The sequence below is a fragment of the Periplaneta americana genome, chromosome 12 (assembly GCF_040183065.1).
Source record: "Periplaneta americana isolate PAMFEO1 chromosome 12, P.americana_PAMFEO1_priV1, whole genome shotgun sequence".
In the NCBI taxonomy this organism is placed as follows: domain Eukaryota; kingdom Metazoa; phylum Arthropoda; class Insecta; order Blattodea; family Blattidae; genus Periplaneta; species Periplaneta americana.
In genome coordinates, this window is record NC_091128.1 from 121,324,322 (window position 1) to 121,342,839 (window position 18,518).

General features: G+C 37.1%; 1 protein-coding gene and 1 non-coding gene across 6 annotated transcripts in view; both read right to left on the bottom strand.

The window, feature by feature from the left end:
- The window catches only part of LOC138710858 (phospholipid transfer protein C2CD2L), a 343,333-nt gene that overhangs the window by 228,986 nt on the left and 95,829 nt on the right, over window positions 1-18,518 (bottom strand). The window lies entirely within an intron of this gene.
- On the bottom strand, window positions 5,620-5,693 carry TRNAN-GUU (transfer RNA asparagine (anticodon GUU)). The gene has a single exon. It is a non-coding gene; the product is annotated as a tRNA-Asn (tRNA).

Below are 18,518 nucleotides of genomic sequence, written 5' to 3' on the forward strand. Positions count from 1 at the left end.
CGGTGACTCAACAACAGTGACGTCATGACACTTTGAAATGAACACCCAGTATACCCATTTGCTGTTTGAATAAATACATAGGGGAGAGTGGGGGAATACCGCGCACTTAACAAAAATTTCTAAGTTTTCGACACAAATTTAAAGTAAAATTTAAAAAAATATATATGGCTATTCTCTATCCATTAGGCATCAAATATACATAGACAGAATTCCTCAAAACTGAATGAAACACGAATATATTAAATGTAAGGAGAAATGTGTAAATGCGCGGTGTTCCCCACCCCGTGGGGTAATTTCGCGCATGGTGCTGAGTGAATGCGGGCAGTGTATTTAATACATTTAAACTAGAAACAAAACATAATATATTGAGCAAATGAACAGAAACATTATTTACTAAATATAAATACAAAATTCACTATTAATACCCCATTATAATTGTATATTTAGTCTCATTAGAAGTTCATGTTATTTTTTCATACACGAGTCACACTGATATCCGTCAGGAAAATCCCACCCACTGCAGATTGCATGAGACCAATATCCACAGGAAGTACACCTGTACCACAGTTCTCCTTCTTGTCCAAACTCGTCACAAACTAGACATTTGTCACCATTTTCTCCATCCAAACTGTCCATTTCATCATCATCACATAAGTCCATAACTTCATAGTCAGATTCATAGGCCTACACATACATACAAGGTTGAACCAGTAGGACCAATTGCTCGCTGTAAGGTTTTCCAAAAGGACGAACATTCGCGCCTCTTTTTCACTAATAGTTTTAATACATGAAGGAAAAATACGTCCATAAATAAATTTGAGCAAGAATTACGAGTACAAACATAGAATAGCACATCAGAAAGAAAGAAAGAAAGAAAGAAAGAAAGAAAGAAAGAAAGAAAGAAAGAAAGAAAGAAAGAAAGAAAGAAAGAAAGTAAGTAAGAAAGAAAGAAAAAAGAAAGAAAGAATAAAGACTGTGACAAAAGTGACACAAACTTTCTCATTATTTTAAGATACGCTGTGTTCAGATCATACTTTTCGTCCTTAGATTTAATTGCAATGTCGATTAGGAAATGTAATCAATGTTAACTCGGGCGTTGTTACGGGAAGCACGAACATTTCTCTGTACCTCCAACAAACACATCCCGGCTGGCGGTACCGCCTTTACGCCTCCCCATGAGCACGTCCGTAATTGAATACGCATGAGCAAACACGTCCTTACTTAATGGGTTCATTTGGTTGCCTGAATGAATAATTAATTAAGCATAACTAAACACCATTATGAATGTACCTGTTATTTGACAGAAGCTTCGTATTTGTCACACAACTGACATTAACATCGGCGGAATATTATCATAGAAGAAACTTTAAACCTCATATATGGTCATTTTTCAATGACGTTTTAGAATAGCAATGACGTATGCGTCAACTGTATGAATTTCTGTCTTTTCTCGCAATATATTCCTTAAACTGTCTTCTATCATCACAGGAAAAATGACTGGTTCACACGTCTTGTAAGTGGATGAAAATGCTATTCAAATACTGTTCTCCAACCAGGAGATCAACCGTGAAAGGAATATGCTTACTATTGCGTCATCTATTGGAACGAAGTAGATAATATTAGAGTTATAACGTTAGTTTAAAAACCTGCATATGTTATTTCCTGTATGGAGAGATTAAAAGACCAGGAGATTAACAGTGATCTAATTTTGTAACTAGGGTAGTATCAATATGTGTGTATCAATGTTATTGTTTGTGCTGTGAGAGCTAGCCAATACAGATACGAGCACCCACGTGTGTGACCTTATGACATCTTATGACATCAACATTCATTCACAGCATTACACCGCTTCTTCTCATTCCCCAAAGACTTTCTCGTGGTTGGAGTACAGTACATGGTTATGTGGTCTTTACAGTAATCTTTGGAACCAGGTAGGATGTCATCAGACAGCCGAGGTCCACCATGAGAAGAAGTCGATCTATGAGCCTACCGTTAACTACTTCAAGCTGAAATATTCCTTAATTCACGTTGAGGTATTCGGCTTGCTCATAGATGCTCGAGGGACTATATCATCTTTTTTCGAAGAATTTTGACGGCAATTTGCTCTGTCTACATCTCTGAGGGATGACATTGTGATAACAGGTTTTTTTTGTTCTTGTTAGGAGGGAGGGAACATCCCACGCACTACGACCTTGAGGTCTATTGTACACCCCCCCACCTGTATGGAATGAGTTGCGTGCCCACCGATCCTCTACACGCACCGTCCTAACCACTTGACCCCCTTAACGACCAGTCCCTACAGTCAACAGAGTCCATATACCACTCCTGCTTCGGCAAACCCCCTCTCCAACGCTCCCTTAACAGTCCGAGGCAGAAGTCCTCCCCCGAGAAGGTAGATCTGCCCAGGGTTCCGCTGCAGAAGCTGTCCATCATCACATGAATACAATACGTGGAGGCCGGTCGAGAGAGCCAGAAGCTTCGGAGGGCCGCCTGTAGAGCGATCTGAAAACCAGAAGAAGTAACGGGGGAAAGGAAGTGGCGAAGATGAATGGGCTTCCAATCGCCTTATAAAGTTACCTGATATTCATCTATTGGAGTGAGGGAAAAACCCCGAAAAAACCTCACTCAGGCAACTCGTCTCGACCGGGAATGGAACCCGTGCCCGCTGGGTTCGGAGTTAGACTCGCTAACCCCTCACCCACAACAATGGACGATATGAGTGTTAAAAATCATATCAAATTCCAATTAATCATATGTTGCCACATTAATGCAATTGTAATTTTTCATGCCCTTTTCTTTTGTTTCTTTTCAAATTCATTACTTATGTTTACATATGTAGCTATATTTTTTGACAGACAAGAACTTTCAAAATAAGACTGAGTTATTTCCTCAAATAAATGACATCATAATTAAGAGACTATTGTATTTTAACGTGGATATGGAGAAGGATGGAGCGTATGAAGTGGATAGACAGAATAAGAAACGTAGCTGTGTTGGAAAGAGGGGATGAAGACAGAATGATGTTGAAATTGATCAGAAAGAGGAAAAGGAATTTGCTGGGTCACTGGTTGAGAAGAAACTGCTTTCTGAAGGATGCACTGGAAGGAATGGTGAAAGGGAGAAGAGTTCGGGACAGAAGAAGATATAAGATGATAGAAGACATTAAGATATATGCATCATATAAGGAGACAAAGAGGAAGGCAGAAAATAGAAGAGACCTGGAGAATGCTGGGTTTGCAGTGAAAGACCTGCCTTTGGGCAGAACACTATGAATGAATTAATTAATTAACGGTATTTTAATAATAGCTGCGGAGACATTTTCCAAGGCTGCTGATAATTTGTTTTAGTAATTAACTGCGTCAAGGCATGTGACTAACCATTACATTAAATTCTACTCGTAGAAGGAACAAGAGTTAATTGCGTCAAACGAGCAGCGTGTGACGTGTGAAAGGATGAATACATGAAGGCATTGTATAAAACGCATATCTGCTAACACTTTCTAGCTAGGTGCAGGAATGCTTCATGCATTAAGTTCTATTCATCCCGCTGTGGATGTGAAGGTTACACCTCCAATTCACATTCTTTAGCAGAGGGAAATGTGCTGTACTGGAAACTGGCCAATACAGTTAATATACTGTCCAAAACTCTGATTAAAATAGAACCATCGATCGGGTATCAGGAAAGCCGTAGTTTGAGAGGATAAAAACAAGAGAATAGGCCTAAATTCTGTGAAGCTTCTTCGCAACCTTTTGTAATACTCTCGATCATATATGTAACAGATATGTCGGGGTTATAGGCTTTGAGGTTAACAACTTTTGTCAGGTTTACTACGCTGCCATCTAGTTGTTACATAAGAAGTCACGTCATAATACCCATTTGAATTGCATTAGCGACTGTGCCGCCATCTCGTGTTCGTTTACGGCGGACGGGTGGCGATCCTGGCGGTTGTTCTCTTCAAAGTGCTGCCGATTTTAACGTAGCGAAGAGTTATCTGTTACATAATTATATGATCTAGGGTAATACCTACTGCATTTATAGCTCGTCTTAAGCTATAGCTTACTGTCAAGTCAACCGACGGTATAGATTAATTTAAAAGGCCGGAAAAGTTTTCAAAGAGCAAAGACCATCTGCATTTGCATGGATATAATAAACATAGGCCCATTGTGTTAAAATCTTAAAATGTGTTAGGTAATGTGTACAACAGAGATGGACATCGTGCCTCACTTGAGAGTTTGTGCCTTACTGACCTTCATAGAGCTTATTGCTCTGAGTGACATCATCTTCACAGTCCCCGTTCCTCCCTCACGTAGCTCCTAGGGTGGGCAGGTTCTATATCAGTTTCATAAGCAATATCAATGGTGGCATAATGGCATTATCGAAGCAGTGTGTACGCGTTAGAAAACGATTATTTCATGAGAAATGGGAGGAAGAGTTTTTTTGCTGTTTAGAAGGGGAGAACATGCGATGTATGTTATGCTCGAAAATCCTATTAGGCATTAATAAATTTAATATACAACGACATTACTCCTTATGTCATAAAGAAAATGCTGAATTAGAAGGTAAGACAAATTAAATGTTATTTTTTCGTACTATTCCGAAGAAAATTTATGATCTTAACATTTGCATAGTATACTAAATACGACATTATACCTTAAACACGCTGCATTAAAAGGTACGAGGAATTAAATGTTGTCTGTACATATTATTTCCAAAAGAAATTTAGAAAAAAAAAATCAAATGTGCGTAGAAAACGAAATATGATTTTCTGAAATTATTTTAGATCGAGAACGTGCAAATCTATTAAGTAATCTTGAGAAACGCCAGAATATTCTAGAAAATAAACGTAGACAACGTGATGGAATATTATTGGATAGTTAACGCAATTTCTCGCCTGTGATTTAAATCAATTCAGCGACGGAGAAACAGTAAAGAGGTTTATGATTAAAGCTGCCGAATTAATTTCCCAAATTGAATAAAAGTTTTCGAGTCTCTCACGTTAACCAAGCGTTTTCCTAATAATTCGCCACTGACCGCCTTAGCGATTACGATAAGGTGACGCAGGTCACAGCAGTTTATATTTCCCATCCTACTCTGCAGTCTCCTCTCCTAGTAAACAAACTATTTCAAATCGAGTGCCTCACGTAACCGAAAATTGTGCCCATGCATGGTCTATAATATTTACCATAAATAGACCTAAGAATAGTACATTTCTTTCGACATTAAATTCGCTCTCCTAACCTGACGCGTGAGCAATTTTCTCCCTCTACATTTTTATCAATTCGAACACTGACAATAAAATATCATAAATCGTCCAATATTTTGATAAATCCTGACCGCAGAGGTGTTAGTATTGTGTTCACATCCATAATAAAGGTACTGAAAGGGATAGAGACATCGGAAAAGATTACTGGTAATATAAGAGAAACATTCCGAGTTCTACGATGATAACTCGCTATTTATATGAGAACATTATAAAGATATAAAACAAAAGAAATCGTTTAGTATTATATTAAGAAACAAGTTGAAAATGTTGTTTTATAAAGACTAACTATCAATTGTGTTCAAACTGCGTTAATTCAGTAACAGTCATAGATAATAATTTGAATTATAAAAATGTACCGCCCCCGGGTGGGCTCGAACCACCAACCTTTCGGTTAACAGCCGAACGCGCTAGCCGATTGCGCCACGGAGGCCGACAGCCACACGCCTCAACACAAAAAGAGAGAAGTTAGACTGTGTCTTCTTTATTATCTCTAAGCTCGTACTTGCTATGGCTCAGAACCACGCTTAGGGACTATCTACAGCAGATATGAAATTATAGCCTAATATGGAGTCCTAAGTGTTGACTTATTTAATAAATTACGGATCAGACACCAGAAGGAGCATTTAAACCAGATAACCACACAACCACAAGATGAAGTGATGAAGATATCGTCCATACATTAAAATTAGTGGTATTCGCCTGTTTTTAGATACTGTTTGCAAAGTACTTTCTTCTTGACAAGATTGCACGAATTTACCATTACTACAATTTATTTCGCCTTTAAGGGGAGACATAGGTCAAAATGCAATGTTTCAGAAAACCATTAATATCGTTTAATGTGTTGTACCTAGAACTACGAAATGTTGCATACTAATTTGTGATTGTGTGGTAATGGTCTGTGATATTTTTTTCCAGATTTTTTAAGCATTCGGTTTTTAATTTAAAAAATCATGCATTACTATGCACATGTACCTTTTTTATGGAAACTGGTTAATAAAATAAAACAACCTGATTTTTTCTGCTTAATAAGGAAACACAAATATAACATATTATGCAAAGATTTTTCCATTTCTTATCTTTTAGTTTATACAAAATTTTTGATTTTGATAAAAAACTAAAATTTCGATTACAAATCTATTTCCTTTGTAATATAAAAAAGAAAAGAGAGCATACTTCACAATTATTTTGCAAGATAAAGCAAATCTACTCAATAAAAGCTAGCATGCTCCAATTACCTCAAATGTTTCCTGAGAAATAGGTACATAAGTAATTACAAATGAAGTTATGAGGAAATGCGCACAAAGTCAAACATTATCTTCAGTATCTTATGCTCCTTGAATGCCTTAAAATAGTCCATATCTATAATCAGGGTCGAATTTTGAAGAAAGATTTTTGAATCTACATACTATTAAATGAGACAATTTTAAAATATGTTTTACCATTTTGACCGAATCTCCCCTTAAATGGATTTGCGAACATTAAGCAACATAACATAACTATAATCAGATTGTAATATCGAATAGAAAGTTGATGTTAAGTCCCATTATAATTGCGTATCGATATCCTAATGTTTCACTTGCATATATTCATGCTTATGACATGCGACATGAAATGAGTATTAAAGAAACAATTTTTCAAATTCTTGTAAGTATAGTCTTTCTCGCAGGAAAGTACCAATAATATTACTGTTTTCTGAATTTTATCTACATACAGGGGTTCCAAACTTTTTGAGTGTCACGGACCCCTTAAAACGCGCACTTCATTTTGGCGGATCCCCTAAATATTCTGCATAATTCAGGCTGGTAAACATGCTCTACTCATTAAATATTTGCATAATGTAATGAATTAACCAGTCTTATAACAAATTGATAGCGATATTAAATTTTACTTTTAGCTTTTGAATATAAACTGAAAAATGAAATCAGTTTCTTAGACTTATCATTAGGTGTTTTCTTGCAGCTATCAGTTTTACGAAGTCTGACTCAATTGAAAATAAGCTCTAAGCCGCAAGTCTAGCTCAGCATTCACTTTACATCAAAATAATATGTTCTTCAAGAAGACTAGAGCATGAAATGTACACTCACATAAGTATGTTGATTCATTACATTATCCATTACTAGGGTGACCAGATTCACATCGATTAAAAAGAGAACATAAAACTTCAAAAAAGAGGACATTGTTCGAAAAAAGAGGACAGAAAATATGTACTTAGATTTAGGCTTAGGCTTATACTATACTTTAATTTAAGTCAATATCTATTTTATTACAAAATATTTACAGTACAGATTAAGGCTTTTATTATACTTAAAAGTATATTAATATCTATTTTATTACAAATAATTATGATAAAACTTAATAATAATAATAATAATAATAATAATAATAATAATAATACTGATTTTACAGTTAGCTACATACGAAAGTCAAGGGAATTATAATTATTAAAGACAGAAAATATATATTTAAAATTACATTCGTACCACGATCTCTCGATTTACTAGCTACCTTTGAACAACGACCATCACGAGGAGGAGCAAAGAGTATGATCGTTGACAATGAGTATATTCCGTCGATCCTCCTGCCACCTACAAGCAAATTACTTGAAAAAGGCTTTAAATCAGATAATTTCAAAATATCAGGCATACATACAATTTACGAAAAGGAGGACATTTCTTAATTCTTAAAAAATCCGTCCGGACCCCGGACAAAGCCTAAAAAGGAGGACATATCAGGACAAAAGAGGACTCTGGTCACCCTATCTGTTACACAATGTAATTCGGGAAACGTCGGGATACATGGTCGTGCATGCAATCAAGATTGGAACAGGGTCGTTGTAAAAAACACGATTTTTAACCTCAAATAAAAATACAATATAATAATTCTAACAGCACCGGTGATAATTAAGAAATTATGAAATAATCATAAGAGAAACCGTAATACTCTGTGAAACTACAGCCATGCACGTTTTCTGTACCATAAACTCCACAGAATCAACACGAAATCGAACTCTGGCCATTTGGATAAGGGGTCGTCTGTTAAGGTTCTGATTGTACTAATGTTACTCTAACATATGGTAAATTACGTTAAAAACACGGCACCGCTAATAGTGTTAAACTGGGCCAAGGTTCAACCACATTCACCGAACTTCACGTATGAGTCAATCTACTTTTCAAGTTACATCTCCTCTGAGTCAGAATGCCTTAGGACAAACATAATAACACTGACAGTTGAAAGCAAACCTGCAACAATTTAAGTTCGGGTTTCAATATTTTATTAAGTTCGCTTCTAATTATAAGTTTGTTTCCGAAGTGTAACAAAATAAAATCTCAAAATAAAATTTCATCGGTCAGTCCTCTAATAACAATCCAGAATCATTTTACATGGACGAAGAACTATGTTTGTCAGCGAGTGCCAATCTGGGCGAAATAAATGTCTTAACTTTGTTTACTGAACTTCGTATTCCTGTTGTATTTACTTTGCCGCAATCTCTCTGCATGTCTTTGGTCAAATGATGTCGATGCTGTCACACGTTACTCCGATAAATCCGAATTCTCCTACAGCCTACGACTACAGAATCTTTTTACCTTTCCGCGTAGACATCACCGCGGCACCTCAATCCCCAACTTACGAGCTACCATGAGCCCAGGGGAGAGCCCACGATACATAACACTACCAGCAGCAACTAATGACCACATACCATGGGGTTCAAGTTCCTTGTAGATAAATCGTTTCCTACTCCTTCTTTCCAAAATCTGTCAAATTTTAGTAATAACTCCCCTTAAGAAAGTTGGTTTTCCACATCCTAAAGCGACATTTAAATTCGAGTCGAAGTGAATTTTTGATGGAGAAGGACTGTATTGAAGCAAGCTTTCAGGGAACGTGTGCGTCCTCTGTCGTTGCTCCTCCATTTCTACATAATTCATAAAAATTGTCCTTCTTACCGATGAAGAAAACTGCAACATATCACCTTCCCAGAAAGTCAACTTCGAGGAATTTATTTACTTATTTTATTTTATTTTTTTTATTGCTAGTAAGTTGAAAAGAATACAAGTTAATATAATGTAAGATAAACTAGCCCACTCCTGAATGAGTAAGACTCGTGCTCAGGAGGGGAACACTGGACATTGAACGGAGCAAGAAACCATAGACTTAGCACAATAAAAACTAAGCATCATTATATTTCATACTTATTCCGTTTAATTTCTCATTACAGAAATAATTATTCTTAAAAATTACGGGAATACACTTTTCAGCATCCCTGAAAACGAACAAAAATGGTTTTTGGCCTTCACATGGCTGTCCTTCCGTTTGTGTAGACCTACAGTGATTTCTCCCAAACTACTAATATTTGACGGCTTCTGTTCATTTTCAATATCTGAGTCAATTTACCGGGGAATGATGAACGAGGAAAGAATTATGGATATTTTAGACGTCACTGAACAAAACAGACTGGCGACTGCCTGGCAAAAATCTAGTAGGCATTAAAATTCTATCGTCTCCGAATTGCGTTTTATGATAGAGCGGTGAAGATATGCATGAGTCTCATCTGTATGTGTGTGAATCATGCGATGTTGCAAATATTGGAAAGCAAGGCTCATAGTGACATCAAAGTTTAACGAAGCATACTGAACAACGAGAACATGAGAATAGGAATTAACTATTGTAAAAAGCGTAAAGTGTTTGATTATAAAGAACGTATCAACCTCAATTTTTTCTGTTTATTTCTTCTTTCTATGGCACTTAATAGTCCTCGCTGACCCTTTTGAAGAAATACATATCTGTGATTCTTCTGAAGCTGGTATTATCAGCGACAATCCCGTGAAGGGAGATCGGAATAACATTTGACCTCCACCTGAGAAAAACACAGAACATCACACTCACAGTGAATAAACTACCATGCCGGGACTCGAATCGAGCACCATTGTTTGCAGAAAATGCTGCGTATTCTTTTTGTTCAGTAGAACATGAACGATCCCTATTTCGTTAACGAAATGTTCATTATGGCTTTTGCTTTCGAGCTAGACGGCCGTGACACAAATATAACCTAACCGACTCGCAAGAGTAGATCTGAAAATTATTACTGTACTCACCATTCTGCTTTCGAGACATCATTTTTTTACAACGGAAAGCATAATGAACTTACCTGAAACAAAACAAAATCTCATATTAGATTAACATAATTTTACAACAAAAACACGGAGAAAGCTTATTGATTAAAAGTCCTTACAGCCTATAATCACAGTCTAGTAAGTTATATGCAGTCACGAAGCTTGAGTTGTGAGGGTGCTAGGAACAATAGACTGTACCGGTACTATTTCGCATTGTCTATAATGAGGCGATAGTAGCGATCCTAGTGGTTAGCAACTGTCTATGGATGCATATTTACTACGTATTGAGCTTCGTGACTGTATATACTAGACAGTGCTATAATACTGTACAGAGTATCTGACTCAAGCTATTCATAAATTGTTTTAGGCATCACGCACAACACAACATGACACGTCGTTGAAATTGTCTAACTCGCAGCTCATGTATTTTGGTTTTATTAATGATTTAAAACAGCTAAGGTAATAAATAGATATAAATGGGTTGATTAATACATTGATTCATACGATGCTTTTGAGTAAAGAAACATTACTTTCTAATACGTGGATCTCTCAAGTAGTTAATGGCGCTCAGCTAGAGTAATGGATTCTATGAATATTTCGACTGCCTGTGAGGGTTCGATCCCCGGTTCTTCTTTTCGTACTCTTTAATGTCGAACTCCGACAGTAGGTGATTTTAGACGGTTTTACTTAATACTACTTTAAAATGGAAATATGTAATCGATGAAACATCTTATGAACCAGAATGTTCAACACCAGCAGCTATAAAAGCTTGAATCCTGTCTTCGGTAATCATTCACGGTTCGAATCTCTGAAACTCGTGACAGCAAAAGTAAATGATAGCGACAGAACAATTGCATATAAGATATTCCAGCAAGCAGTATACTTCGACATAGTCCAGTTCATGCGGGTTGTCATTGATCTCGTATGTCGTAGACCATTTGGTATGTCATAACCTGAATCCAATGTTTTTCATAGTGTACTCAGGTTGTGACGTTCTCATGGTACGGTAATGCCGCTAAAAGTGACATACTCAAAATATAAATGAATAAATTGTGTTAAAACTCTAGTTTGTTCTTTACAGGTAGGCCTACCTTCTTATTATGTCCGTCATTTATTCCGAATGAAACAAACAAATTAATTTAAGGCATTGAAAATAACTTAGGTGTTAAGAAATAATATTAGAAGAGCAAATGACTCGATAAAACATTTTCCATTGAAAAACGCGACTATAAAAACTTTGGAAAGCCGAAAGAAAATAAGTAATTAACATAACAGATTGACTGCACATGTTTAATATAAAATGATTACACGAAAACTAAAATTCGCAACATTAACGTGACGGTGTCAGTGGGCATAATATTCACTCCTGATTCCGCCTGCGAAACCATGAAATACCTCCCACATGTCTGAACTAATATTTGGGCTGCTTAAACAATATTTAACGACTTAAATCAGACACCTTGCACAGATACGGAAATAACATTTGGAGCTCCCTTATTGTATGTTTCACTTATAACACACTGCGCATGTATAGTAAACAAAAGCCCCTGTATACATCCTTTTTTGTGGACAGAATTACGAAATTGTTGCCTACATACAGGCGGACTCCCATCAAGACTCGCTCCAAATTTTAATTCCGTATCTGTACATAACAAAGTTCCACGTAATAGCGTTTGGTGTTCGATTTTCAACAAATTTTGACATTTGTGGGGTTCCTATAAACCTTCAAGCGATTTAATTAATTCTAGCCTTGATTTATTTTCTTAGCGTGCTCATCTCTGAATCTTCCAGAAGTAGTTTTGTTTTCGTTATATCTGCTCTTGTTTCAGCAGCATAATACGTAAAGATGAGCCTGACTACAGTTACATAAATCCCGGTTTGACTTCAGTTCTTCCTACTTATATTTCCATATAATTTTAGTTGGTTATTTAACGGTGCTGTATCAACTACTAGGTTATTTAGCGTCGATGAGATTGGTGATAGCGAGATGGTATTTGGCAAGATGAGGATTCGCCATAGATTACCTGGCATTCACCTTGCGATTGGGGAAAACCTCGGAAGAAACCCAACCAGGTTATCATCCCAAGCGGGGATCGAACTCGCGCCTGAGCGCAACTTCAGACCGGCAGGCAAGCGCCTTAACCGACTGAGCCACGCCGGTGGCTTTTTCCATATTACTTCATTTAAATGTCTAGAAAATATGTCTGATTTATTAACTTGTTTTCTGACTTCCTTCTCTAATTTTCTTTTCTACAACTGAATTTGGCACAAATTTTATTACGCAGAATATAACTGAGCTGAAAAGAAGACGGACTAGATACTAAAAACGATCACGAACAATTCATCTGCTGATTTTTAGTTACTGCATAAATATTTGAGACGGTATGCGACATTTAATTTTATCTGGTAATGTGCAAACGTTTACCCCACAGAAAACGGTTCCGTTATCATTTGGCCCCACTGTGATGGATATGACTATTTTGCATCAAGCGGGCGGCCGGATACCGGTAAGAAAATAAATGAATTATCGAGGGCCAAGGCTGTCAGCGGAAGGTTCTATATATCTTTACTAATTCTAATTTTCTTAGACTTTAATACATAATTTATCCATTCAGAAGACTTATATTTCCATACTTTTAAAATATCAAAGACTTTTATAACGAAAACCCGCCACAGAGTTAAAAAGTTAAAATATTTCCCAACGAATACCATTACTTCTTAAACGCGGGCTTCGGTTCAAACTTTTCCCGACTTGAGCAAGACTCTGGAGTTTACAGAAGAAGAATTTACATAGTTTAAGAACATTTGTTTCTTGATGAAATTTTATGCTATCCGAGATGCGTCAGGTTACAAAATACGGGGCTAGTATTAAAGTAATTTTATTTTCTTGGTATTGCGGCGTTGAACTCAGTCTCCATAAATTATCCGCGTACGTTTCGTAACTAACGTAAATGGATTTGAACACCAAAGCAGCGTTGTGAATGTTTTAGAAACCCTCATATAGAGCTAGAAAGAACAAAAGTTTATAATAAGTAGGTAGGCCTATAATACGTCATAATGAGTGTTCCTGTAATACAAACATTTAGCTCATATCTTGTCTCATTAACAATGAGAGAGTACCACTACATAGGGTTGGTTGAAGCAATGAGCAACGTGTAGCCAAAACCACGCACACCTCTCATTTGTGTGAAGTTACAAATTGCAACTTCCCACCCCTTCCATGCAGGTATACAAACACACACAAAACATGTTAAAATATGCGGGTAAAACGTTACATAATCCAGTTTTGAGATAAAAAGTTGTCTTCTATGACACCGAGCGTTCGATTCTTGTCATTATTGCAAGCTTCGCGGGTTCAGACCCGGTCTAATGCTTTATATTTTTAAAATACAACAAAGAATTGCCACAGCTTCTGGCTTCTTTGGAAAGAGAAATAAAGCTGTACTTCCCGTATTTCACGAAAAAAAATCTCCGTTTCTTATTTGAGAACTTCAATAAAACTGGTCACTTTAAATATCATTCAAAATTCAACTAACAATCTTTTTTCCCCTTGTTAGGAGGGAGGGAACATTCCACGCATTACGACCTTGAGGTCTATTGTACATCCCCCTGTATGGGATGAGTTGCGTGTCCACCGGTCCTCTACGCGCACCGACCTAGCCACTTGACCCCCTTAACGACCGGACCCTACAGCCAACAGAGTCCCTGTACCACTCCTGCTTCGGCAACCCCCCAAGGCTCCCTTAAGGTTCCTCCCCCGAGAAGGTCTGCCCCGGGTTCCGTAGCAGAAGCTATCCATCACCGCATGAATACAATCCACGAAGGCTGGTCGAGAGAGCCAGCAGCTTCGGAGGGCCGCCTGTAGAGCGATCTGAAAACCAGAAGAAGTAATGGGATGATGAATGAAAGGGTGATAGGAGAGGAAAGGAAGTGGCGAAGATAAGTGGGGTTCTAATTGCCTGATAAAGTTATCTGATATTCATCCATAGGAGTGAGGGAAAAAGCCCGAAAAAACCTCACCCAGACAACTCGTCCCGACCGGGGATCGAACTCGGGCCTGCTGGGTTCGGAGTTAGACTCGCTAACCCCTCAGTCACAGCGGTGGATAACTAGCGATCTTACATATTATTCCATCATTGTGGGCAATGAATTCCACCTTACACAAGTCTCCTCATCACAAAGTAAATTCTTCAAACTTCCAGAGTAGCGAACCTCAGGAAGGTCTTAATCGATCATAACTGAAAACATGTTAGCAGCCATTAACTAACCAGGCAAGAATGCAAGGAACCAATGTTAGTTAAACTCGTATCTTATTATCACAGAGGGGTATATAATCCGAATGAGATAGAGAAAGTATTAAAAAAATCATTATTTTGAGCGGTAATAGTATTCTCAAAACAAGAGAAAAATCTAATAAATATGGCTCCTAAAATCAATATGCTCTGAGATATGAATACTTACTCATCAACATCATCAGAGCTATTCGATATGATTTCCATTAAAAAGAACATTCAATATTCTGACAGGAGATAATAGTAAGCAAAACAAGAAAAATAGTCAAATAAACATGGTTCTAAAATTAATATCTTCCGAGATATAAGTCCTTGTGACGCAAGTCAGCATTTTAAATTAGTCTACACATAATTCTGAATTAATATGTTGCATTATGTTTTTCCTTATTTGTAGCTGCTTATGTTATTTAATATTTCTTATATTAAAATTATTAAATGTGCTGTTATTAGCGGAGAAAACCGTCTGTTAAAAATTAGAATGACAGCACTTGGTGGAACTGGTGATAATCGGGTGATACTAAGATTCGTCATGAGATTACCTGACATTTGTTTCAGAGTTGGGGGGGGGGACAAGTAATCATGCCAAGCGTCATTCAAACTCACGATCGAAAGCAATTCCCGATCATGAGATCAGTTCTCTATCCTTGTGCTACGCCGGCAGCCTAATATTGACAGCAGTAACAGAAAAAGCTGAAGTGTACACCATAAATCTGATAACGTTAAACACCTCTCATTCGTACATAAGAATAAGTTTGCAGTATATTTTCAGCACTTCGTACATTCGCAAATACATATAATAGTAATATGCGTTACAAGAGCGGTATGTTGAAGTTTTCATGTTCGAGGAAAAGTTTGAAAAAGCGAAACGTAGTTGAGCTTCTTTAATTTCCGAGAATTGAAAGAAAGCATACCGCTCTGTATCGTGCATTATTTTGTGCGAAGATCGTTTATTAAATACCTGAAAGAGGAATTTCTAATTAGTTGCAATAAAATCTCCATCTTGGTTTCTGTTCAATGACGGCAAATTTGGAAAACAAAAATATCTATCTTCAACATTGTTGCTTTAAAATGTTTTCTGTGTTTACTATACTCCATCAGGCCGTGATATACGTCTGTCTTTTTTTCCCCCCAACTCCATAAATGCGAACTTAAAACAAACGGTAAGGTTATGTAATGATTTATTTTTCATTTTAATATTTTAACAATATTATTTATATAACATATTGCAGTAATAACATCGGCATCTGGAATCTTGTTGATTTTTTCACGGCTTCCTTAATGTTACTTGCATCACGGATGCAGTAACTTTAGAGGAGTTGTAGAGTTTACTTAATTTTTTGCAAATATTTAAAAACTATAATTAACAGTGCAATTTAGGTGAAATTGCAGTGGTAAGTTTCCAATTTACAATTATTACTATATTGAACATCTCTAAAAATAATATGTTAGAAGCCTAAAGCAGTAAAATCAATATTTCACTTAAGCGGTAAGAAGAGGGAAATTGTTATGTGTGTTAGATTGGGAATACTGAATGTGGAATTTTAGACTTACCGCGGATTGGTTTTGTGCGGAAACCAAGCAAATACGCACGATCTCGCACAAAAATATTTTACAACAGTCGTGCCATCATAATAAATCACCCTATCCAACCACATCTGTTTTCACAAGTGCATGACTATAACATCTCTTATGTTTAAGTATACATGAATTTCACCTGATAACTGTGTTAAATCTCGGACATAGTGTCATTCGTTCTCTCCGCGCGCCGACCTAAAACACAGTTATTTATGACAGTATTTTGAGTTGTGCCTAATTAGGCAAGTCACCGTCACGATCGGTATAAAACAATCACATGGTCGCGTGACATCACGGTCTAGGAAGTGACGATATGGACTACCTACAGGAAATAGTGAACGGTTTCTAATTGACTCTTCACGATGGCCGTGTCCCTTTCACAATGTCTCTGAATCGATTTCATCTTGCAATCCAATCGATCAAACGACCTCACCTTCGGCATTCGATTCAATAACTAAGTGCTTTATTTGCAACTCAAAGGAGTAGCTATTACAGCAATTTCTTTTCACTAGAGGGTCACTGTTAGACAAAAGAGGCAGGGGATTACAATTATTTATATTTTCGGACAAGGAGTGGAATTTAGGGATGAAATATTTTTGAGATAAAAACTATTACGGCGAAAGAAGGAAAATGCAAAAGGAAAACGAAAAGGATGATAATAAAAGTAAAGAGAAACAAAAAGAAGAAGAGGTTGAGAAAAAAAAAGAGAAGAGATAGAAAGAAGGTAAACAGAAATAAAGAGTTGAAACAGAAAACCAGAAATTAAAGAGAGAAAAATACGAAGAGTATTAAGGAAAAGAAAGGATTGAAAGATAAAGATTAGGAGGAAAGGAGAGGGGATGGGAGGGAATGAGAAGGACGAGAAAGTGGAGGAACCTTTGGCACGCGCTGCAATAACTTGTTCTTGATCAGCAACTCCAATGAATAACGATTACATTTGGCTCTACTCGCCAGTTCTGTCGACAAAAGATGTGGGCGAAATTCCTTGTATATAGTAGAAACAGACTAAAATAAGCAAAGCTGTCCCACTGCAGGCTCCGCAGGGTGGTTGGGGTGAAGTTTTGGGGGTAGTACAGGCTTCCTATGCTGACATAGGAAGAGCTTGGGGCTACAGGTCCTGGGATTTTATCAGGCTATTTGTCTGAGATCTGGCTCTATCTGGGCTGAGATAGAATGGTCCACCTGTCAGCACTGGAATCTCGAATGCCACCCGGGCTAACTGGACAATCATCACATTATATAGAGCGTATAATGGGCCAAAGCAGGCCTAAGCAAGTTCTGGGCCAAGTCCCCGTAAAACCAAGCCAAAGCAAGAAAATGGAGATTGTTAGAAAATGAAGAGTAGAGCAAGGGAAATGAGGTAAAAGATTCGTACTCGTAAGACATTAACAAAGATTTATAGGCTTCAGAAATGTACAGAAATAACTAAAATAGGAGAAATATACGTAATTAATCAACTCTGATTGAAGTTCTGTCTGATATGATTGTCCCTTTGACACGGAAAATGGTCGCTCTCCTGTAGCGTGAGTTTGTGTGAATTTGTCTAAGTCATTCGACTTAACGTGCGATTCATACGGAAAAATATTAAGCATCAAGGTCCGAGGATGAAGTCAAGTTGTAGCAGCGAAGTACGACGAAACGACATACTTACTAAGAAGTCTTCATGGCTTAGCTATAGAGCTCTTCCTTCTCGTTCCAAAGACCGGGCTTCGAATCTCTCTATGTAAAATGTACAAATGTAAACGACATACTCACGAAGAAGTCTTTATGGCCTAGCTATAGAGCTCTTTCTTCCCGTTCCAAAGACCGGGCTTCTAACCTCTCTATGTAAAACGTACAAATGCAAACGACATACTCACTAAGAAGTCTTTATGGCTTAGCTATAGAGCTCTTTCCTCTCGTTCCAAAGATCGGGCTTCTAATCTCTCTGTGTAAAACGTACAAATGCAAACGACATACTCATTCTCTGGACATTCTCTGAACAGCGATCAATTTTCGTGTTAAAGGGTGTATATTTATTCTATCAGGCAATACCTCTCACTTGACGATATGTGTCAGAGGAAGAACTTATTGTTTGTATATATCTGAAGTCTGATTATGTAATATGTTACTACTGTTCTCCAACCAGGAGATAAAGCGCGAAATGAATGTGCTTACTATTGCGAAGTAGATAGATAATATTAGAGTTATAACGTCAGTTTAAAAATCATGCGCTCTCTTGCATATGTTATTTCCTGTATGGAGGGATTAAAAGACCAGGAGATTAACAGTGATCTAATT